General features: G+C 37.9%; 1 long non-coding RNA gene across 2 annotated transcripts in view; it reads left to right on the forward strand.

Moving 5' to 3' along the window:
- LOC131424173 (uncharacterized) overlaps positions 1 to 24,669 on the forward strand; it is a 29,313-nt gene extending 4,644 nt beyond the window's left edge. The window contains exons 3-6 of one of the 2 annotated variants that reach the window (XR_009226799.1): positions 2,249 to 2,371; positions 9,140 to 9,226; positions 13,812 to 13,926; positions 23,890 to 24,669. This is a non-coding gene — a long non-coding RNA (uncharacterized LOC131424173). The remainder of the gene's footprint in view (positions 1 to 2,248; positions 2,372 to 9,139; positions 9,227 to 13,811; positions 13,927 to 23,889) is intronic. The other variant, XR_009226798.1, reaches the window with a different exon arrangement.
- Positions 24,670 to 24,928: the final 259 nt, after the last annotated feature.

Here is a 24,928-nt window from a genome sequence, read left to right on the forward strand (position 1 = left end):
ATTCCTTGCATACAAAGGGATGGGCCTTCTAATGAGCATGATACTTTATGTTGTCAGAAATTCTTGTGGGAGAACTCTTTAAGTGTTTTGCCTCTGTTCAAAATATTATTTAAAAATGTATCAATTTGCTTTTGATTTCAGAAATTTGTCTTTTTTTTGAAATTATGTATTTATTAGTATTTAGGGGTATTTCATGTAGGAAATGCCATGATTACATTGTATCCTAATGTTGGTGCCCCTGTGTGCTTATAAGGTGGCTTTCAGAATGCAGTTGAGTATCTCTCTCATATTTGTTGGATTCATTAGAAAAGTACATGCACTTTTGATCATATTTAAATGGTTTCATTTGAATTATTAGAAGCAGAAATCAGACATGTTAGTGTTGTGAGCTGAACAAAGTGCAGGTTTACTTTAATCATTTTGAGGAGGTTGACATAATGGCTTCTGCCTTGTTCTGTACCTTCCATAGTTGTCAGATGTCTCACCTGGAGAATTTTTTTTTTGGCACTGGGGATTAAACCCAGGGCCTTGCTTGTGCTATGCAAGCCCTGAACTACCTATGTCCCCAGTCTTTGTTACAATTTCATTTTGAGACAGGGTCTAGCTGAATTGCTAGTGTCAGCCTCAAATTTGTGATCCTTCTGCTTTATCCTCCCAAATAGCTGAGATGACAGGCATGAGTCAAAGTGTCTGGCTTGTCCTGGAGGATTTTGATGTCAGTATCATATGTTTCCAATGTGTTAATAATTTCTAAGCTAGATTATGTTCATTTTTCTTATCAACAGTCAATAAAGCCTTTTTGTTGTTTTTTGATGGTATGCTTAATGTGAACATGGTTTATGACGTGACACCACTGTTTATGGTGATCTAGCTATGAAATACATTGTAAGGAGAGTATTTTGATTCTGAGAGTCTCAAGTGTTTTAGGTCCAACATGTTTCCTTTAGAGGAGTGATTATTCATTTTCTATTTGATTACAAAAAATAAGACACAAATTCTTTTTTTTTTTTTTTTTTTGTGGTTCCAGGTGTTGGTCCTAGGGACTCCTGCATGCTAGGAAATCTTTCTACATCCCCAGCTCCATAGATTCTTTAGTTGTCATTAGCTTCATGATGAGCTAGTGACAATAAAATTACTTAGAAGTTCAACTAGATTTAGACTCATACAAGAGTGTGGACATCCATAGCTCCTTGTGATTTCTAAAAGGTAGAGTGTTTTCTCACAACACAGCAGCATGTAATATAATTTCTGGACCAAGCTGACACCTCTGCTTCTCTTGGCTCACCACTTCCTGCAGAGTTCTTGGAGGAGATGACTATTTCTTTGACTATTTGTCCCAGTCACAAATATTTGATTATATTGCTGCTAAAAAGGTATGCATAGAAATAAAATAGAGACAAGGATTCTTTGGGATAAATGATTCAGTCACAGTGAGTCAATTTCCATTAGGACTTTTTTTTATATAAAGTCACTCTTTCAGGAAAGTTAAACCAGGAGTTGAAATAGAATCTCTAAAATGTCATTTTTTCTCCTCTAGTGATAAAGTTTTAAGAAGGCAAACCTAGAACCTAGTGAAAGCGTAAAAATATAAGGAGTTTACTTATGTTATTACTTCAACATGAAATATGTAAAAGAAGCACATACTTTGAATTTTATATTAGTTTGAACTATTTGATTTTTGTGTTATGAATGTTCATAATAAAATACAGAACTAGCTAAGAGTGTCAATTACCAGTAATTAACTGTATGAATAATTAAACAAGTAAGTGTTTGAGAAAATATAACCATGTCCTAAGGTTTTACTTTAGAGTAGTTTAATGTTTTTTTTTTTGGTGTGGAAGTACTGGGGATTGAATCCAGGGGCGCTTAATCATTGAGCCACATCCCCAGCCCTTTTTTATATTTTATTTAGAGGCAGGGTCTCACAGAGTTACTTAAGGCCTCACTAAGTTGCTGAGGCTGGCTTTGAACTCGAAATCCTCCTGCCTCAGCCTCCCAAGATGCTGAGATTACAGGCATGTGCCACCATGCCAGGCTTAGTTTTATTTTTATACAGAAATTGAAAAGAAAGTGCAGAGATTTCCCAGGTAGCCTCAACCTGGTTTCTTCCCTTGTTATGACTTAGGTGAGCTGTCTCTAAAGTGTTAACATCTTAGACCATTTGTCATGAAGAAAAAATAATGGTATGTTAACATTAACTGAAGTCACATATCCTTTGGATTCTCAGTTCTGTGTCTTCCTGTTCTAGGATCCCATCTAGGAGCCAACATGACATCCAGTCATCATGTCTCCATAGACTTCTCTTGGGGTGACAGTTTCTATGAACTTCCTTGTTCTGATGACCTTGAGAGCATTGAGGACGACTTGTCAGGTATTTTTATAATTTTTTTTTGAATCTTCCTTTTTTTCATATTTAAACTGGGGTTTGTGGGTCTGGGGGAGGCAGGTCACAGAGGTGAAGAGCTGCTCTGTCATCTCTTGTCCTTATTGTCCTATTAGTATTGACTGTGCTCACCTGGCTGAGGCAGTGTCTTTCAGGTTTCCTTGTGTTTCTCATATTTAGCCTGGGGCTATTGGACTGGGGGAAGCTGGTCACTGAGATGAAAAGCAGCTCTATCATCTCATGCCCTCAAGGTGAAATGGTAGTATTGATTGTGCTCACCTGCTTGAGGAAGGGCTTTTCAGGTTTCTTACTGTGAAGTTACTCTTTTTTTGCATGTCCACATTGTCTGTTCTTCGGGAGGAAGTCGTAATGCAGAGCCCACGCTTAGGGATCAGAGAGTTAGCTCTACCTCCTTGATGACTGTGTCTCTCTCAATTCTATAGAATTCTTCTGCACAAGAGGTTTCTACTCAACCTCATTTGTTTGTGTATTCAGTCATTTATATATATCAGTCATCTGGATAATTTGCTTAAGCTGATTTTTGTCCCCCCCCCCCTTTTTAAAAAATACTTTCCTGCTCAATTTATCCCTACTTTAACCATTGGGAATTCTTTCCATTCTCTCCTGTTGTCCTTTAACATATTTTCTGGTTTTGTCCCAAAGTTTTTTCTTTCTGATATTTAAATTACCCTGACTTATATATTTACTGTCTTACTTTTAGTATCAGCCATTTCTTCAAAGAGTCATGGCTCCTTGATTGGAGAGTGATATTAAAATCTTTCATCTGGCAGGGGCTGGGGTTGTGACTCAGTGGCAGTGTACTCATCTGGCATGTGTGAGGCACTGGGTTCGATCCTCAGCACCACATAAAAATAAACAAATAAAATAAAAGTCTTTAAACAGTGTATAAAAAATATTTCATCTTGATCCACACAACTGACAATGCAAAGAAGTTTATGTGTATTCTAATCTTTTCATACCCCCTAGTTATAACTATGTTTATGTGGAACCATCTGTGAATGTATTAAGCAAAATGTGAGTTTATACTGATCTGCAATCAGTGGATTCTGACCCATTATGACATAGATCCCTCTGCCTTCACCCCTTGTTTATCATAACTTCTCACCCCATCAGTGGGAAATCTAGCTCCCAGTTTCTGCCATATAATTAATTCATTGTTCCATTATGAGCAATGAATTCATTATTGCTCCAGATTATGGGCTGTGACATAATAAGAAATACACATTCAGCCTCTGCACCCAGTTCCTGGTGCAGCACTCCTAAAATCTTCATATTTGCTGAGTGACAGAGGTGTTTGGAGCATTTTTTTGTCCTAATATTGATTCTTTTACCTTGGTTATTTGCACAGAGCTCCTAAATCCTGCAGAATCTCCTGGGGGCCTAGGAGGGGCTTGTGCTTTAATAAGGACTTTTGGTGGGCTCTAGGGAAGCTTCAGGATGGAGGATGGTCATGAGAAAAACCACAGGAAGGGTGGTGCACCGCAACTCCATGTAGATGGAGACTCCTGTGCTGGGAGGCACCTGGGCCTCATCCTGCACAAGTCTTCCTCTGTAATTTTGTCTTTTCTAGAATGTCATAAAAGGTAAACCATACAGCATGTAGCCTCTTCAGCCTGGCTTATTTCACTTAGTGTACCAGGTAGAATTTATCTATTTCTCTGTGTAGGGTGGTAGTTCATTCCTTTATATTCTGTGTTGGTTATGCATTCAGGTATGGGAGGACATTTTTTTTTGAATTTTAATATTCATTTTTTAGTTTTCGGCGGACACAACATCTTTGTTTGTATGTGGTGCTGAGGATCGAACCTGGGCTGCATGTATGCCAAGCGAGCACGCTACCACTTGAGCCACATCCCCAGCCCTGGGAGGACATTCTTATTTATGATCTGATCAGCATCATAGAGCTGCTATTCATAATTACATGCTAGTTTTGTTTTGACATAGTTTTTCAAAGAATTTCTCTAAAAGAAGATGATTTATAGGGACACTACTGGGTTATAGATTGGACTTTTTTGCTTTGGGAAGAACTGGCACATCATCTTCCAAAATGGCCATGCCACATGTTCTCCTAGTAATGCCTGAGACTGCTGGTATCTCACATCCTGCAGCTGTTGGTGCACTGCTGTTTCTTTAGTTCAGTAGTTCTAAAAGATGTGCCATACTACCTCACTATTGTTTTAATTTATGATTCCCTGATGATATGGGATGCTGAGCATCATTTTGTATAACTATGTGCCATCTTTTACAGAGTAGGAAAAAAGTGTGTGTGTGTGTGTGTGTGTCTGTGTGTGTGCATGTGTGCATGTATGAGTGTGTGTGTGTGTGGTGCTGGGGATTGTACCACAGGCCTCACATAAACTAGGCAAGTGCTCTACCACTGAGCTAATCCCATCCTTTAAAAAATTTCCTAGGCTGGGCTCAAGTTTGCAATCTTCCTGCCTCAACCTTTTCAGTAATTGGGGTTGTTGGCATGCAACAGTGCACTTCGTAAAAAATTGAACTTTATAAAGTCCATGTTATTGGTATTTTTTTTCAGTCAGTTGGTATTTGGTATTGTGAGTTAAATCTCATCAGCAAGGACTGGCGATGTAGCTCAGTATTAGAAAGTTTGTACAGCAAGTGTGAGGCCCTACATTCAAACCCCCCAGAAACAAATATACACTACCATTACTAAATCTAAGATTACATAGATTTTCTTATTTCTTTCCAGATTTTTTTTAGTTTTATCACATTTTAGTTGTGGACTATTATGAGTTAATTTTTGTAGGAGTTTCTGTTTGTGTCTACATTCATTTCACTTAATAAGGTTTGAATAATTTGTTCAATCACCATTTCTTAAAAAACAAGGATACTGGGTTTCATTTTAGTTTGAATTTCCAAAATCATGGCCTTGAGTAATCTAGATACAGTACTGAATTTCATCCATTTCTCAGGAATGTCATGGGGTGCCCATATACCACTGAATTGAAGCATTCTGTGCTGGGTCCTAATGACCACCAGAGGGTATGTGCCACCTTCCTGGATATGGCAGTGTCATAATCCTGTTACGGTGGAGTGATAATGCTAACATGTTGTCTGTGTGCAGCCTCTAATGCTAATGTATTATCCATAGTAGCCTTTGATGCTATTGTGACCATATGTGGCCTCTAATACAAATATAGTGTCCATAGAGTAGCCTTGAACACTAATATAACAGCTTCCATATTAATATAATGTCCACATCATGGCCTCTAATACTAAAATAATATTCACAAAATGACGTAAAAAACTAATATAATAGCTGCCCTGTGGTCTCTAATCCAAATATAATATACATACTATAACATCTAAAGCAAAATAGTATCTCCCTGTGATCTTTAATACTAATATGAAATCCATAGTGTAGCACCTAAGGCTAATATAATAGCTGCCCTGTGTCCTTTCATGTTTTTATGGTATCCATAGCTATTATGGTTTAGATATGAGTTATCCTTTAAAAAACTCATGTGAGTCAATGAGATAAAATTTAAATGTGTAATGACTGGATCCTGAGAGCATTAACCTACATCAGTGCACCAACTTAATGAAAGCATTAACCTAATTATCCACTGATAGGGATTAACTGGGTGGTAACTGTAGGGTGTAACTGGACAAGGTGGGTAAATGGTGGCATTCCTTTGAGGTTAATATTTTGTCCCTGGGGAGAAGAGTGCTCTCTCTCTCTCTCTCTCCCCCCTCTCTCTCCCTCCCTCCCTCCCTCCCTCTCCTTGTTTGCCAGCTTTTCTTCTCTACAGTTTTGGCAATGATGTTCTGCTTCAATTTGGACCAAGAGCTCAGTGGTAGAGTGCTTGCCTAGCATGTGTGAGGCACTGGGCTCAATTCTCAGCACTGCATATAAATAAATAAAAGTCCATTGATTACTAAAAAAAAAAAAATTCTTTTAAATGAGCAATTGGGTTGTGTGTCTTTGTAGTGAGACCTCTGAAACCATGAGCAGCAAATAAGCTTTTCCTTTTTAAAATTTTTCTTCTCAGATCTTTTGGTCACAGTGGTGAAAAAGCTGACTAAATCAGTGAGTGGGTTTTTGCTATGAATAACCTATACGATTCAGTAGTCTTTGGAGATTTTTTTGGGGGGAGGAAGTTTGAAATATTTAGAGATAAAGCTGGGAAAGGTTTAGTATGCTGCAGGTGGAGCTTAATGAGGGATTCTGGTGGGTTCTCAGAAGTTTAAAATGCCAATAGGATTGTAAAAAACAAAGAATGGAGTTGTAAGGTTTCAGAGGAAGAGGGCTGTGTTGAAATACGACTAGAGGGCATTCATATTACACCCTTCTAGGAAGTTGTCTACATTTTGCCTGTGTCCTGAGACATTCTATGAGGTTGAATTAAAAGGTGATCAACTAATTAATCTGGCAAAGGAAATTTCAAGGCAACACAGCATTCAGGTAGTGAGATGGATATTGCTGGTGACCTTTAGTCAAATTTACTGTGGATCAGATCAGAAAGCAGAGCAGAAAGATTTTAACAATTTTCAGTTTACCCAGAAAAATGTAAAACTGGAGTGAAGGAAGTTGTTATTGTTCAGGACATTACCACCACTGCAGAGATGCTAAATTACTTTACCCAGAGACAATATAAAAGATGGCTTGTGTGCATCTTAGGAATTGAAAAGATCTCACCTATCTCTGGCTCAAGGTTATAAAAGTAAAAATTCTTTGAGACCATTTGTGCACCTGCTTGAACAAGGGGGTTGGGAAGTTGTTTCACCATGCCAGGCACTCAGAGGATACTACAGCCATAGTCATAGAAATCTTGCCTACTGGTTGAGATGGTAAAAGAACTTGGCATCAACCACATGGTGCTTTTTCTATTATCTTCTTTTTTTTTGATTGGGGGACATTGGAGTTAGGGAGTTATGGAGGCTTTCACTGAGATTTCAAAGGAAACCTGGGAGGCCAGGAAAATGGTTAGTTGCTGTGGGCAGCCTCTGAGAGTGTGATGTATGAAGTGAGAAGGCAGCTGGAACTGTAGTGGAGACCCCAAGATTAAAGATTGCGGCTCAGAGACACCAGGGCCTCCATGGCATAGATTCATAGCAGTTATGCTATTTGTTCACCCATTGAAGCACATCCTGATTGCTTAAGGTATTGGGGCATTGTGAATAGAACTACTATATGTAATTGCATGCTGTTATCTAGATATACATTTTTGAGGAAGTTGTCTATATTTTTAGGATTGTGTGGTGACACCATGTCTAACTTTAGGGAAAATGCCCAGTTTTTTGATAGTGTTGAACTGTTGTGTGCTCTTCCAGCAATGCACAAGAGTGCCTGTGGCTGCTCATCATCCTCATGGTTGATACTACACTTAGTAAAGACCTTAGCAGCTCAGTAGGTGTGCAGTGCACCTTGGGGTCTTAGTTTGTGCTTTCCTCATGACAGGTGATACTAAGAATCATTTCTATGCTTCTTTGCCATGTCGTATATTTCTTGTGAGTTGTCTGTTCATGTCTTTACCCATTATGTTTTCTTATTGTTGAATGTCTCAGTATATTTTTTACACAAGTTTGTTTTAGACATATATCTTCCAAAGATTCCCCCAGTGTTTGACTTGTCTTTTCATTTCCTTTATACGATTTTTTTTTTTACAGAGAAATTTACTATAGTCCACATCAGGTTTTCTTTCATGGATTTCTTGTTGTTATTGTTTGTTTGCTTGGTAGCTGGGATTGAACCCAGAGCTTAACCACTGAGCCACGTCCCCATCTTTTATGGATTTTTTTTTTGCAGGGGCTACATATCAAACCTTATCATGAAACATGTGGTCATGCATATCTTCTGGAGTTTTAGTGTTTCACATTTTAAATTCAAGTCTAGGGAGTATTTTGATAGGTTCTGGCATCCAGATATGTGGCTTCTTGAAGTGTATTCTTTTGCAGTCAGTGCTGTCTAGTCTAGGTTTATAAATAGCTTGTTGGGAATTTCTGGAATGCACTGAATCTTCAGATCAGATTTGAGATAATTTCATCTTAATTATATTGAGACCTGAGCAAAGACTATCTCTGCATTTATTTATATTTCATTTGATTTCTTTATAAACATTTCAAGATTTTCTGAAAGTATGGTTGTACTTTAAGATTTACATGTAAGTACTTCAAATTTGGGGTCTCTATTTTAAATATTAATGCTTTAAAATTTTTCTTATTCCAGTTTATAAATTTCACTGTTTCCCCTACATGATGGCTGAATTATAGGAAATCAGTGAAATTTTGTGTATGGGTCATGTACTTTGCTACTTGCTATCTCCATCCATTCTGATCAAGACATAGGATGGTAGGCTCTATTTCTTTTCAATTTCCAAAATCATGACCTGGAATAGCCAGAACTATGAATTTAAGAGCTTCATTGTGCCTAGCACAAGGGGGTGCAGCTCTGAACAGTGAACACCCAGCATCCTGCACTGCCCACAGTGGCCAGCAGGGGGCACTCAGAACAACTTTCTGTGATCAACTGCTTTTGGGGGCTGTGTTCTGTGCCCTAATCCAACTTCCTTCTTCTGGGGATCCACCTGAGAGATGCCACATCTAGGGACTCCTAGAGGCTCTATCTAAGGTGTAGACCAGAGGTTTTTTTTTCCATCTTTTTTTTTAAATCCTGGGGAGACACCTGGAAAGATACCATGGACTGGGGATGCCTGGTGGATATGTCTGTGGTGAGGACCAGAGCTTCCTTCTCCTTGGCACCTACCCATGGAGGCTCCACTGTGGATTCAGGATGACTGAGGTCCATGTGAGGAAAACATGAGGAAGAAGCTTCCTGTGCACTGCCTGGTGGGCTGAGAAGTAAGTTCTGCCATGTTCTTTACTTTCTCAGGTAATATTTTAGGAGAACTTATTTTACAACAGTATTTCTTACTGAGGCTTTGGCTGCTCATTATCATGGTATGTCAGTGTATTTTGTGTGGCTTGAGTGTCTGAGGACACAAATGCCCCCTCAAGATGATGCAGGGAGGACCCAGTGCCTGGAGTCTCACTGGGGCCTGAGGGTAAGGAATCATGAAAATGCAGCAAGAAGCTCTCAGGAGCCTCTAGGATGAGAGATGCAAAGAATATGATGGATTGTACTACCTGAATCCTGGGTAACTGCAGAATCCTCATTGCAGTTACCAGAGCCTTCTACAGTGAGGGCAACATAGGTCAAATGACAGACTGTGCTACCCATAATTCTTGGGGACCTGCAACTTGCAGAGACCTCTGCAGAGAGGGCTGTACTGACAAAAAAATCAAACTATGCTGCCAATTACTTTTGGGTGCCTGCTCTGCCCAGGAGCCTCTGGGGGTGAGAATTGTAAGGGCAGAATACCAGACTTCAATGCTCAGAATCTCTGGGGATGCCTGCATACCCTGTAACCCTGTAAGTCCCAGAGGATTTGGTGGTGATGGTTTTGTTGGTAGAGCTCACTTCCTAGAATCTCCAGGGTCCCAGGGAAAGCATGGGGTCTTCATCTCCTGTGATCCTCACCAGGAATGTGCAGGCAAACCCTAGACTGCATTATCCAGAACCCTCAGGGACTGCAGCTCCCAGAATCCTCTGTGGTGAGTGGGCAAACTATTGAACTGCATTAGTCACAATCCTAAGGGGGAATTTGAGTTTCAGAATTTTCTGCAGTGAGTAGGAAAAACACAGGACTGTATTATCCACAAATCTCGGTATCAGCAGCTCTCAGGATCCTCTGTTGTGAGGACTGTTGGACTGAGAGCTTAACTACAGTATCCAGAGTTCTTGGTGAGGTGTGTTTCCCAGGTGAGTATGCAGCCTGCAACTCCCAGAGGCCTCCCAAGTGAGAGTTGTGCATTATACAGGTCAGACTATACTACCTACAATTCCTGGGGACACACTGGTGAATGTGCTGCCTGCAATTCCAGGAGGCTTCCACAGTGAGGTCTTCAGTACCAAGTCAAGCATGTGGCCTTCAGTTCTCATGGCCCTTGCAGTAAGGGCATGTAGGCAAAACACTGGACTACCTTCTCCAGAATCCTCAGGGGGGAATCACAGTTCCAGGATCTGCAATAGTGAGGGCTACAGGGTAGGGAGCTGAACTACACTACCTAGAATTCTTGGACGTGCCCATGTCCATGTGGCCTGGAACTCTCAGAGGCTTCCACACTGAGGGCTATGGAGGCAGAAGACAGGACTATGCTACCCAGAATCCCTGGGGGCCTACAGCTCCCAGACACCTACCTTTTGAGTAGTGCTGGGGCAAGCTTTGTATTGCACTACACAGACTCCCAAGGGTGTCTAGGCAGGCTTGTGCTACACAGATCCCAGAGCTTTGATGGTGAAGTCCACTTAGGTAGGATGGACTGCGCAACCCAGAATAATCAATGGCCTACAGCTCTCAGAGACCTCTGCGGTCAGGGCTGACTGAGTAGAACTGACTACAATACTCAGAATTCCTGGATGCTCCAAGCTCTAAGTAGTCACTGTACAGTTGAACATAGCACCAGGCTATAATACCCATTATCCTTGGGGGCTTGCAGCTCCCAGAATCCACTGTAGTGATGCTGCATGGGCAGAACATCAGACTACACTGTCCAGAATCCCTAGGGATGCCTGAATGACTTTGTAGCCTGCAATTTCTAGAGAGTTCTGTAGGGGAGGGGGGGGCTGCATTGTAGAAGGCTGGTTTATACTGCCCAGAATCCTGGGTGGGTGTATGAGGGTGAATGTGCTACTTGAAGTCTCCATAGGCTTCTGGAGTGAGGGCTGAATGGGCAGAATGCCAGACTACACTGTTCAGAATCACTAGGGGTGCCTGAGTAGCCTGCAGCTCACAGAGACCTCTGCAGCTGGGCTGCATTGTAGAATACGAAACTGCACTACCCAGAATCCTGGCACTATGAGGGTAAATGTGCTACTTGCAACCCCTAGGCTTCTGGGGTGAGGGCTGCATGGGTAGAACACCAGAGTCCACTGCCAGGGTCCTCCAGGGTTCCTGGACCAGCACATGGCAAACAGCTTCCATGGTCCTGAAGGGCAAAGACAGTGTGGGTAGAGCACCAGACTACACTGTCCAGAATCCCTGAGAAGCCCATCTGTGTAGCTTGCAGTTCCCAGAGGCATCCATGGTGAGAGCTGTATAGGCAGGACAGACTGAATGACCTGGAATGCTCCCACAGGCTACTGGGAATTTGGTCTGAGCTCAGGTTCTTCTACCCTCCTACAGTGGTCATCCTGGGCTGGGAATTAACAGATTTTCTTAAAATCCCTGATTCTAAAATGGGACAGACCCTGGCTAAGTCACTGTCTCAAAGACTACATGTCCCAGAAGCCTTTGAGGTGGTCTCTGCCCTTGGGCACCTGCGTGAGGGTCTAGACTCCCTGTGGAAGCCTCCCTCTGTGCCTCTTCCCACCTGGCTCAGGCTGCTGCAGCCCTTGGCCTGGTGGAGTGCAGGGAGGGGGTCTCCTGGACTCCATTTCTCCTCTCCTGAGATTCCACTACTCATGGTGCCACAGCCAGACCTAGTTACAGCAGTGGGAACAGATTTTATTCAGTAACGGCTGAGGGTGGAAGAAGGCACTGACATTCACCAGGGAGCTGGGTGAGGCCCCGCCTCTGAGCTGTGAGCAGCTTGGGGCTGGAGCACCTGCGCGTGGCCAAAGGGGCGTGGTCAAGAAGGGGCAGGGCCTCGCCGCCATCTTTAATGCTGCCTCCCTGAGAGTGAGGAGAGCTGGCTTCCCACTCAGGACCAACCCTGGAGAGCCCCAGTTCACTGGAGTGTTGGGTCACTCCACAGAGAGGGGCAGAGCTCCCTTCTCAGAGCAGATTGAGAGAGAGACACCCAGGTTGGGGACCCTCGTGGGTCATGCCTCCAGGGACTCCCAGAGCTTCCTTCTCCTCAGAGAAGCCTCAGCGGACTCTTGGCTTAGAGACTTCGTGAGTCATGGCTCTAGGAATGCCTGGGGTTTCTTTGTCCTCAGAGCAGCCTAAGGGGGACACCTGTCTTGGGGATCCTCGTGTGGCATGTTTCTAGGGTTTCCTGAGGGAGATACCAGGGTTGGGAACCCTCACAGGTCATGTCTCTAAGTAGGCCTGGGGTTCCCTTCTCCTCAGAGCCGTCTGGAGGAGATGCCAGTGTGGGGACTCTCTTGGGTCACGTCTCTAGTGACGCCCGGGGTTCCTTTCTCTTCAGAGTTGTCTGAGGAAGACTCCTGGTGTGGGGAGCCTTGTGGTTCGTGTCTCTAGGGACACCTGGTGTTCCATTCTCCTCAGAGCAGCCTGAGGGAGATGCCTGGTGTGGGGCAGCTCTATTTTGTATTATAGAGATAGGGTTTCACTGAGTTGCTTCGTGCCTTGCTTTTGTTGAGACTGGTTTTGAACTCAAGATCCTTCTGCCTCAGCCTTCTGAGCCACTTAGGTTTAAATATATTACTTCTAACAAAGCCAGAATTTATTAAAAATACAGGGGATGTATTAAAAATACATCCCCTGTATTTTTAATAATGAACCACATTTTTTCTTTAATCTTTGCTTAGTTTTGTCCAATTTTTTTTTTAGTTGTAGAAGGGCAAAATACATTTATTTTATTTATTTTTATGTGGTGCTGAGGATCAAACCCAGTGCCTCACACATGCTAGGCAAGCACTCTACCACTGAGCTACCACTGCCACACATTTTTATTTTGGTGGAGAGTTTAATTAGCAAAAAGCCACCCCTCCAGGACCCTCTTGCTAAGGGACCCTCGTGGGTCCTGCCTCTTCTCCAGACCCCACCCATATTCTTTGGCCCTGCCTGTCCTCCTGAACCACCTTCCCCCTCCTTCCTACCCTGCCTCTCTACATCCTACTCATGTTCTAGGGCCTGTCCCTCCCTCAGGTCTCACCCATCTGCCAGGCCCTGCCCCCTTGTAGCTCATTATCCCTCTCCTTCAGACCGTTTCTCCTCCAGATTTTTCCCTTCTTCCTGTCCTGCCCCTCCTCCAGACCTCACCGTCCTCCTCTTTTTTTTTAATTGCACGTGGACACAATGCCTTTATTTTGTTTATTTATTTTTATGTGGTGCTAATGTTTGAACCCAGTGCCTCACACATGCTAGGCAAGCCCTCTACCACGGAGCCATAACTCCAGCCCAATCATCTTCCTCTTTAAGACCCTGCCTCTTCTCCAGACCCCACCCATCTTCCAGGCCCCCTCCTCCTCCTGACATTCCCTCCACCTCCTCCAGACTCTGTTCCTTCTAGTCTAGGATGAGCAGCTCCCTTGCTGCTGTGCTAATTGGCAGTATATTTGTAATGGTGCACAAATAATGTCCGTTGTGTAAACACTGACATCCTGCATTGGATGAATTATCTTGACTGAATCAGAATGCGATATACCATAAAATAACTTTAGAAATGTCACTTTTCTCTTTTTTAATTTTCTCTGTAGATCATGAACATTTGAAATAAAATCAGAATTTGTTAAAGGGCAGATGACAGTCAGCCTTGAGCCCTGATGATCCCAGGATCCTATCCAGTGGGGGAACTCTAAGTACCAGTCCAAGGTTTTGTATGCTAATTGTTTCATTTTCTTATTTCAGAGTTATTTTGTAATGTAATTCCCCATGGCCTCCAGGTCTCCAGTTCTGTGCAGTAGGTGTTTCTAATTCAATTTTTGATTAATATTCTTTCAGTTTTCTATAGAAATTTTAAAATATTTTTTTTAGTTGTCAGTGGATCTTTTTATTTTATTTATTTATTTTGTTTATTTATATGTGGTGCTGAGGATTGAACCCAGGGCCTGACACATGCCAGGCAAATGCTCTGCCTTTGCACCACATTCTAGCCCTTTATAGAATTTTTAATTCTGTGGACTTCTATTTTTTTATAAGGAATATTTTAAAAATTACTTTTACCTTACTTTGTTTTTGATTGAGAGAAGTTTGATTCTGAGAGTCTCAAGTGTTTTAGGTCCAACATGTTTCCTTAAGAGGAATAATTATTCATTTTCTATTTGATTACACAAATTCTTTTTTTTTTCCTTTTGTGGTTCTGGGGCTTCCTGCATGCTAGGAAATCTTTCTACCACTGATCTACATCCCCAGCCCCATAGATCCTTTAGTTATCATTAGCTTCATGATGAGCTAGTGACAATAAGATTACTTAGAATTTCAACTAGATTTATACTCATGCAAGAGTTTGGGCATCCATAGCTCCCTGTGATTTCTAAAAGGTAGAGTTTCCCACAACACAGCAGCATCTAATATCACTCCGGGACTGATCTGACACCTCTGCTTCTCTTGTCTCACCACTTCCTGTAGAGGTCTTGGAGGAAATGGATGTTCTTTGACTATTTGTCCCAGTGACAAATATTTGATTATATTGCTGCTAAAATGTATGCATAGAAATAAAATAGAGACATTTTTTATAAAGTCACTCTTTCAGGAAAGTTAAATCATGAGTTGAAATAAAATCTCCAAAATGTCATTTTTTCCTGTGTAGTGATCACGTTTTAAGAAGGAAAACCTAGAACCTAGTGACAGCATAAAAATATAATAAGTTAACATATGTTATTACTTCAACATGAAATATGTAAAAGGGGCATATACTTTGAAGTTTTAAAAAAAAATTTTTTTAGTTGTAGTTGGACACAATGCCTTCATTTTCATTTATTTATTTTTATGTGGTGCTGAGGCTCAAACCTAGCACCTCACACATGCTAGGTGAGTTCTCTATCACTGAGCTACAACCCCAGCCCACATACTTTGAATTTTATATAATATCTGAATTTTGGTCCTTACTACTAATATCCACAGTATAGCATCTAAAAGTAATAAAATATGTGCCCTGTGTCCTATAAATGTCATATGATAGCCATACTATAGCATCTAAAACTAATATAATGGCTGCCCTGTAGCCTTTGACTTTAGTATAATATCAATACTTTGTCCTCTGAAACTAACAGAAAAGCTGTCCTGTAGCCTTTTAATACTAATTTTATCCATATGTAGCATCATTATAGTCTCCATGTAGCCTTTTATTCTAATATTATATTCATACTGTAGACTCTAAAATAAATAAAATAGCTTCCTTTTTGCCTTCAAGGGTAATATGATATGCTCTATGGTACCTAGAAAATATTATAATAGCTTCCCTGTGGTCTTTAATACTAATAATATCCATGCTATAGTACCTAATACTAATAGGTGCCTGTTGTGTTTAATATTAAAGATGTCCATACTATACCTTCCAAAAACTAATATAATAGCTGCTCTGTGACCTGTAATATTAACACAATATCCATACTGTAGCATCTAAAACTGGCATAATAGCTGCCTTGTAGCCTTTAATATTGAGATAAAAACTGTGGCCTCTGAAATTAATGTAATAGCTTCAAGTGATGTTTTAATACTGATAGTGCATACATACTATAGCACCAAAAACTGATAATACAGCAGCCTTGTAGAATTTCATAGTCATATAATAATTATAACAGAATATAAAACTTTAATATTAATAAAATATACTGTTGATCTAAATCTGATGAAATGGCTGCCTGTAATCTATAATAACCATAAAATATCCATACCAAAGCTTCTAAAACTAGAATAATAGTGCCCTGTGGCCTTTAATGTTAATAGGTATTCATACTACAGTATTTAAAGCTGATACAATAGCTGAATTGTGGTCTTCCATATCAATGCAATGTCAATATTATAGCATATTGAACTAATTTAGTAGCTTCCCTATGACATTTATATGCCAATATAATATCTAACCTGTTCACTTTAATACTAACATATTTGTACTGTAGCCTCTGAAACTGATATAATAGCTAATTTATATCTAAAACTAATATAGTAGCTGCCCTGTAACTTTAAACCTATTACAATTTTTATAGTATAGCATCAAAATTAATATAATAGCTTCCCAGTGGCTTTTATATTAATATGATATCTGTGCTACAGTATATCCAATACTAATAAAATAGTGGCACTGTGGCTTTAAATACCAATATGATATCCATGCTACTGCAACTCAAACTAACATAATAGATGATTTGTGTCTTTTAATCTTACTATAATATCCATATAATAGCATATATTGTATAATAGATGATTTCTGGCTTTAAATATTAATATTATATCCATAATATAGCATCTTAAATTAATATTACATATGTCCTGTGTCCTTAGGACAAATATTATATCCATACTGTTGGATTTAAAACTAGTATAATAGATACGTTGTGGACTTTAATACTAATATGATATCCATACCGTAGCTCCTCAACTTAATATAGTAGCTGCCTGGGCCCTTTAATATGATATGTAATATGATAAACATATTGTGCTCTTTAAAACTAAAGTAATAACTGCTCTGTGGCCTTTAGTGCTAATATAATATACCATGAAAAACTAATGTTATAACATCCTTGTGTCCTTTAATATTGATAGTATAGCATTCAAAACTAATATGATAGCTGCCCTCTAGACTTTAATATCATAATATTCATACTTTGACCTCTAAATTTAATACAATAGCTGTCTTGTGGCCTTTATTACTGTTTTTTTATTCATACTATAGCATGGAAAACTGATTAAATAACTGTTCTGTGGCCTTTAATATTAATACGATTTCCATATTATAGCAAAAAAATTATATCGGAGGTCTTTATTACTAATAGATGCAAACTATAATATCTAAAACAAGTAAGTAGCTGTGCAATAGAATTTAATACTAAGTGACATCCATACTAAAGCATATTAAACTAATAGCTCCCCTGTAGCTTTTGATACTAATATTATAGCCTCCAAAACTGATGTAATAGATGTCCTGTGGCCTTTAATATTAATGTTACATCATTCCTATAACCTGTGAAGCCAATTTAATAAGTTTCTTATGAAATTTAATATTCATTTAATATACATATTATAAATATAAAACTGATAAATACGTGCTTCATATAAAACTGGTAAATAGGTCCTATAGTATTAATATGATATTGTATCACCTTAAACTAATATAATATCAGCTTTGTGGCCATTAAACTAATATGATATTTATAGGATAGTGTTAAAATCAATATACTGCCATGTTGACTTTAATGCTAACATGATATCCATACTTGAGTATCTAATAGTACATAATTATTGACCTGAAGTGTTTAATTTTAATATGATATTCATATTGGAACATCTGAAACTGATGCAACAGTTGTCCTGTGGCCTTTGATATTTATATGATATCCATCCTATAGTATCCAAAGCTAATAAAATATATTAGCTACCCTGTGGCCTTTAATATTAATATAATATCCATACTGCAGCATTTAAAATAATAGATGCACTGTGGCCTTAATACCAAATAATTGGTTTGGATATGCTCATGTGTGAGACAATTTAAGGAAGTTTAAAGGTGAAATGATGGGTTATGAGAGCCTTAACCCAAATTAGTAATCCTCTGAAGGAATTAACTGAGTGGTAACTGCAGGCTGATAGTGTGTAGCTGGAGGAGGTGGGTCATTGAGGCTGTGCCTTTGGGGTACATATTTGATGAGCTGAGCTTAGGTTCTCTGCTTCCTGATCACCACTTTCCTTCACCACATTCTTCTGCCCCACCTTAAGCCCCAAGGAATAGAGTTGGCCATCTATTGGCTGAGATCTCTGAAACTGTGAGCCCCTAAATGAACTTTTCCTCCTTTAAAATTGTTCTTGTCAGGTCCTTTGGTCAAAGCAGTGAAAAAGATGACTGAAATAATAACATACATGTCATAGATCTAAAACAAATACAATAGTTGCCCTGATGCCTTTAATACTAATATGATATTAAGAGTGTAACATCTAAAACTGATATATAATAGTTTCCCTGTGACATTTAATGTTAATATAATATTCATGCCATAACATCCAAAACTAACATTATAGCCTCCCTATAGCCTTTTATACTAAAGTAATATCCCTATTATAACATTTCAATCTAATATAATATCTTCCCTGTGGCCCTTAAAGCTAATGTAATACATAATATTGCATCTAAAATTGATATAATAGCTGCTCTGTATCCTTTAATATCAATAGACATCCTTATTATAGCATCTTAACTTGATATAATAGTTGCTCTTTGGTCTTAATATTTATATGATACCCATAGTAGCATCTAAAACTGATAAAATATTAGCCCTGTGGCTCTTATAGGTAATATGATACCCAAACTATAACTCCTAAAACTAATCTAATAGCTAGACTGTGGCATTTAACATTAATAATTTATCCATATTATGCACTCTAAAACTAATAAAATAGGCTTCTTGTCATTTTAAGTGAAATATCCATATGATAGCAATAAACCTTATAATATAGCATATCCATATGATAGCATATAAAGTTAACATAATAGCTGACCTCTGGCATTTAATAGTAATCTCTTGGGCTGGGGATGTGGCTCAAGTGGTAATGCACTAACCTGGCACTGGGCTCGATCCTCAGCACCACATATTATTTTATAAAGATTTCAGTTGTGTCCACTGAAAACTGAAAAATAAATAATAAATAATAAATATTAAAAATTCTCTCTCTTCCCTCTCTCTCTCCTCTCTTTCCTTCTCTCTTTAAAAAAAAATAGTAATCTGTTATCCAAAGTATAGTACCTAAACTAATATAATTCCTTATACTAATAAGATAGTCATCACATAGCATATAAAACTAATATAATAACTGAACTTTGGAGCTTTAATATTAATGTAATATGTATACTACAACATCTCAAATACTGAAAGAGCATCCTTGTGCATCCTGTGCATTTGCCATTAATATTTTATCCATACTGTGGCCTGTTAATGGAATATTATAGCTCTTTGTGGCTGTTCATATTAATATCCATTCAATAGCATCTAATGCTAATATAATAGATGCCCTATGGCCTTTAATACTAATTCAGTATCAATACTGTGACCCCTAATACTAAAATAATAATTCTCCTGTGGCCTTTTAATATTACATAAAGTTCATTTATAGCAATTATATGAATATAATTCCTGCCCTATGGCGTTTAGTACTAATCTGATATCCATATCATAGCATCTATTAATGATCTAAAAGCAGTCCTCTTACCTTTGTACTGTTATGATATTCATATTATAGCATCTAAACTAATATAATTGTTCTCTTATGACCTTTAATTCCTATATATTTACCATAGCATCTAAATATAGTATAACATCTTTGTAGCTTTTAATACTAATGTAATGTTCTTACAATTACATCTAAAAGTGATATAATAGCTACCATGTGGTCTTTAATACTGATATTATATTCATGTTAGATCATTAAAAACTGATAGAGTAGCTTCCCTGTGGCTTTATTAGTAATATGACGTTCTTATTACAGCATGTAAAATTGATATGATAGCTGCCTTTAATATTTATATGATATCCATTATATAGTGTCCAAAGCTGATATAATATCTGCAATGTGCATTTCACAGGTAATATGACATCCTTACTAAAGCATTTAAGAACATTATAAGCCAGGCTCAGTGGTACATGCCTGTAATCCCAGTGGTTTGGGAGGCTGAGACAGGAGAATTGTGAGTTCAAAGCCAGCCTCAGCCACTGTGAGGCATTAAGCAACTCAGTGAGACCCTGTCTCTAAACAAACTACAAAATAGGGCTGATGATGTTGCTCAGTGGTCAAGTGCCCCTGAGTTCAATCCCTGATAAATAAATAAATAAATATGTAAGTAAATAAATAAAATATAATAGCTGCATAATGGTATTTAATACTATTATTATATCTATATTATAGTATTGAAAATGAATATTATAGCTTCTCTGTGGCCTTTTGTATTAATGTAACCATAGCATTGCATTGAAAACGGATATAATAGCAGCCCTGTGGCTTTTAATTCTATTGTGATATACATGTGGCATCTAAAACTGATATAAGAGCTGTCTTATTGCCTTTAATACTCATATAATATCCGTATTGTAGCATCTGAAAATAATTAAAAAAACTACACAGTGGTGTTTTATGCTAATATGATATCCCTAGTGTAGAATCCTTACTAAAACAATAGGTGCCTTATGGCCTCTAATACTATTATTATATTCATAGTGTGCCTTCTGAAATTGATTTAATAGCTGCACTGTCACTTTTAATATTTCTATGATATTCATACTATTGATCTAAAAGTAATATCTATTCTGTGAACTTTGATGCTAATATGATATCATACTATAGCATTCAAAACTAATATACTGGCAGTCCATTGTTGATTAAAATTAATATATTATTCACATTATATAATCTAAAGGTAAAGCAATTGCTGCCCTGTGATCTTTAATACTATTATAATACCCATACTATAGCATCTAAAGCTAATATAATAGCTATACTGTGGCCTTTAATATTACTGTGATATCCTAGTATGGCATCTAAAACTAAATACAACTACCTTTTTGCCTTTAATTGATATAACATTAATATTGTAGCATCTATTTTTTTATTAATGTAATATTCATATTTAACATAAAAAATTAATAACTTCCCTGAGGCCTTTAATATTAATATATGTACTATAGCATCTAAAAATAATAAAAGTAATCAAATACGTGTTCTAGTGCCCTTTATATTAATATGATGTTGATATTATACCATGTAAGCATGACATAATAGCTTCCCTATGGTCTTTAATAATAATGTGATATTCAGGGGCTGGGGTTGTAGCTCAGTAGTAGACTGTTTGCCTAGCATGTGTGAGGTGCTGGATTCATTCCTCAACACCACATATAAATAAATAAATAAAGTGCATCAAAACCTAAAAATATTAAAAATAATAATAATGTGATATCCATACTATAGCATGTAAAACAAATGTAATAGCTGTCTTCTCCTTAATATACTGTCAATATTATAGATTCTAAAACTAATATGATAGATGCCATGTGGTCTTTAATATAAATGAACTATTCATACTATACCATATTAATATATATAATATATGTCGTATTGGCCTTTAATACTAATGTGATAACCATATTTTGCATCTATTACAAATATAGTAGCTGCCACATGGCCTTTAATAATAATATGATATCTGTAGGAGCTGGATTTATACCTCAGTGGTAGAGCATTTGCCTTGCACATGTGAGGCAATGGGTTTGATTCTCAGCACCACATAAGATAATAAAATAAAATAAAGATATTGTGTCCATCTTTAAAAAAAGAACACCTTTTAATTTGTTCAGAGTCAAATTAAATGTGTGAGTCAAACTGGAGCTTAGGAAGGTGTGATTGTTAAAACATCATGACCACTAAAGAGATGCTAAATACTTTGCCCAGAGACAATAGGAAAGAAGACTTGAGTGCATCTCAGAAATTGGCAAAACCACCCCAGTTTCAGGCTCAAAGATTTAATTTTTCTTTTTCTTTTTTTTTTTTTGTACCAGAAATTGAACCCAGAGGTACTTAACCACTGAGTCACATCCTCAGCCTTTTTAAATATTTTATTTAGAGACAGGATCTCATTGAGTTGCTCAGGGCCTTGCTAAATTGCTGAGGCTGACTTTGAACTTGCAATCCTCTTGCCTCAGCCTACTAAGCTGCTGGGATTACAGTCAGGCACCATCTTGCCTTGCTCAAAGTTTTAAAAATAAAAATTCCTTTGAGAAGAGATCAGTGAGGCATCATGATTGAAGAGAGAGGCCTAAGAGGTTATTTCACCATGCTTAGCTGCCCAGGCACTCAGAGGTTGCTGTAGTCATGGTTTTAGGAGGTTTGTCTACTGCTTGAGATGGTGGCAGATCTTGGTATCAACTACATGGTGCTGGTTTTTTAAGTTTGCAAGACATTGGCATTAGGGGGTCATGGAGGCTCCCACTGTGATTTCAAAGGACAACCTGGGAGGTCAGGAAAAATGTATTAGAGTTGGAATACCATCAGGCAGCCCCTGAGAGGATGAAGAAAACTATAGTGGGGACTCCTGAGATTAAGAGATGCTAGTAACATGGATAATTTTCCAAGGAAACCCATAGGAATTGAACAAACACAAGTCAAGCTAGGCCATGTGGACCTCTATTAACAAAGCCATAGGAGTGGAGATGCACAAGTCCTTTGGAGAGAATATCACAATGTTATTTGCCCCAAATATGCTTGATGTGGAACTACAGATCTTGTTTGCCCAGCTGGATTTTGGTCTTGTTTTGGTCCCATCTCTTCTTTCTATGTCCCTGTTTATCACTTGTAGAATGGAAATGTTTAATCCATGCCATTATATATTGGATTATATAGCTTGCTTTGATTTTTATGGGGTCTCATGCTGAGTTTTCCTTAAGTTTCAGAAGAGGTTTTGGACTTAGACTTTTAGGTAATACTGGAACTGTTAAGAACATGTGGACTCCTGGATATGAACTCAATGTATTTTGCATCATGAGATGGACATGAACTTTTGGGGGCCAAGGGCAGAATGTTATGGTTTAGATATGAAGTGTTACTCTAAAACTCGTGTGTGAGAAAAGGCAAGAAAGATTTAAAGGTGAAATTATTTGGTTATGAGAGCCTTAACTAGTGAGTGCATTAATCCACTGATAGTGTTTAACTGGATGGTAACTGTAGGAAGGAAGTGTGTAGCTGGAGAAGGTGGGTCACTGGGGGCATTTCTTTGGAGTATATATTTGTCTCTGGTGAGCATAACTCTCTGCTTCCTCTTTGTCATGTTCTGATTTGCTTCCTACCTCTATATCGTTTGGTCAAGAGCTGTGGAGTTGGTCTTCTATGGACTGAGACATGGAAAATATAAGTGTCAAATAAAATTTTAATTCTCTAAAAATTGTTCTTGTCAGGAATTTTTGACACAATGGCAAAAAAGCTTACAAAAACAATACTGTACTATCTAGAAATAATATAATAGTGGCCCTTTGGCCTCTTATATCAGTAATATAGCATCTAAAATTAATAGTTACCCTGTGGCATTTAATCATATTATGATATAAATACTATAGCATCCAAAACTTAGATAATACCTGCAATGGCCTTTAATACTACTATGATATCCATGATAATGCAAGTAAAACTAATATTATAGCTTCTCTGTGGCCTCTGATATTAATGTAGTATCAATAATGTGGTCACAGGGTAGCTATTATATTACTTTTATAGATCATTGTATGGATATTAATATTAAATGTAAGGAAAATAAAAAGAGACATAGAGAGAAGATGCAGAGTCAGAATGACAGAATGGCAGAATGGTCAAGCTGCCAGCTTTATTTATATCAATAGGTTGCATTAGGTCATTGGCATCAGTAATATACTAATGTTTATTGTGTTATTTGGAAGGTTATAGAGTTAGCATCGTTATGCAGCTTATTCCTCAGTTACATTCTACAGTTACAATATGCAATGTTAGAAGCTTTGTGTAGCTATCAATAAAGTTTGTTGTTTACAGTTACTGTTAGATGGACAGGTCCAGGAGCATGGGAGCTTGGTGAAACATTTTTATTGTATAACAAGAGTGTTTCTTTATTCCCAGGAGCTGTGTGCCTGAGATCAAGGCCAAAGCTGATAAGACTCCAGCACAAAGCCTTCTAATGCAGGACATTGCTATAGCAGGTAGGCATCCCGTGTCTTTGCACAGAAGTTTTCCTAGCATCCAGGCATTCCACATCTTTGCACAGAAACTTCCTAGCCACCAAGTATGCCACATTCATGAAGCCATCAGAGACCCCAGTCCCAAACACAGAACCCTTACAATTAAGGCCAAAGGGAAGCTGTTATATCAGTTTTACATGCTATAATGTGGACATAATATTAGTTTTAAAACTGAAGAGCTGCCTGTGACCTTTTAATACAAACATACTATGAAATTATAATGAATATAATAGCTCTTTTGTGGACTGTATAACTAATATGGTATCCATATTAAGGCATCAAAAACTGACATAGTAGCTGAAATGTGTAATTTAGTGTTAATATTATATCCATACTATGGACCTAAAACTAATCACATACCTTTCCTGTGGTCTTTCATTTTAATACAATATCCATATTATAGCATCTAAAACTAATATAATAGCTGCCCTGTGGCTTTTAGAACTAATATGATATCCAAATTATAACATTTGCCAAGGACCCTTAATATTAATATGATATTGATAAACTAGCATCTAAAACTAATAAAATATTTGCCTGTGACCTTTAATACTAATATGATATTCACATATACCACCTAAAGCAATATATTAGCTTGCCTATGGCCTTAAATATTAATATAATATTCATACTGTGACATAAAAAACTATATAATAGCTACCCTGTGAATTTTTTAAAATATTGTTTTAGTTGTTGATGGACACAATTCCTTTACTTTATTTATGTTTTTTAATGTGGTGCTGAGGATTGAACTCAGTGCCTCACATGTGCTAGGCAGGCACTCTACAAATGAGCCACAACCCCAGACCAACTACCCTTTGACTTTAATAATAATATAACATCCATAACTTTTAATAATAATATAACCCATAAAACTAATATTGTAAATTCCCTGTGTATTATATTAATATAATCATTAT

This window comes from Marmota monax, unplaced genomic scaffold (assembly GCF_021218885.2).
Source record: "Marmota monax isolate L192 unplaced genomic scaffold, Marmota_monax_Labrador192_F-V1.1 WCK01_AAM20220418_F8-fsc00102, whole genome shotgun sequence".
Classification (NCBI taxonomy): Eukaryota; Metazoa; Chordata; class Mammalia; order Rodentia; family Sciuridae; genus Marmota; species Marmota monax.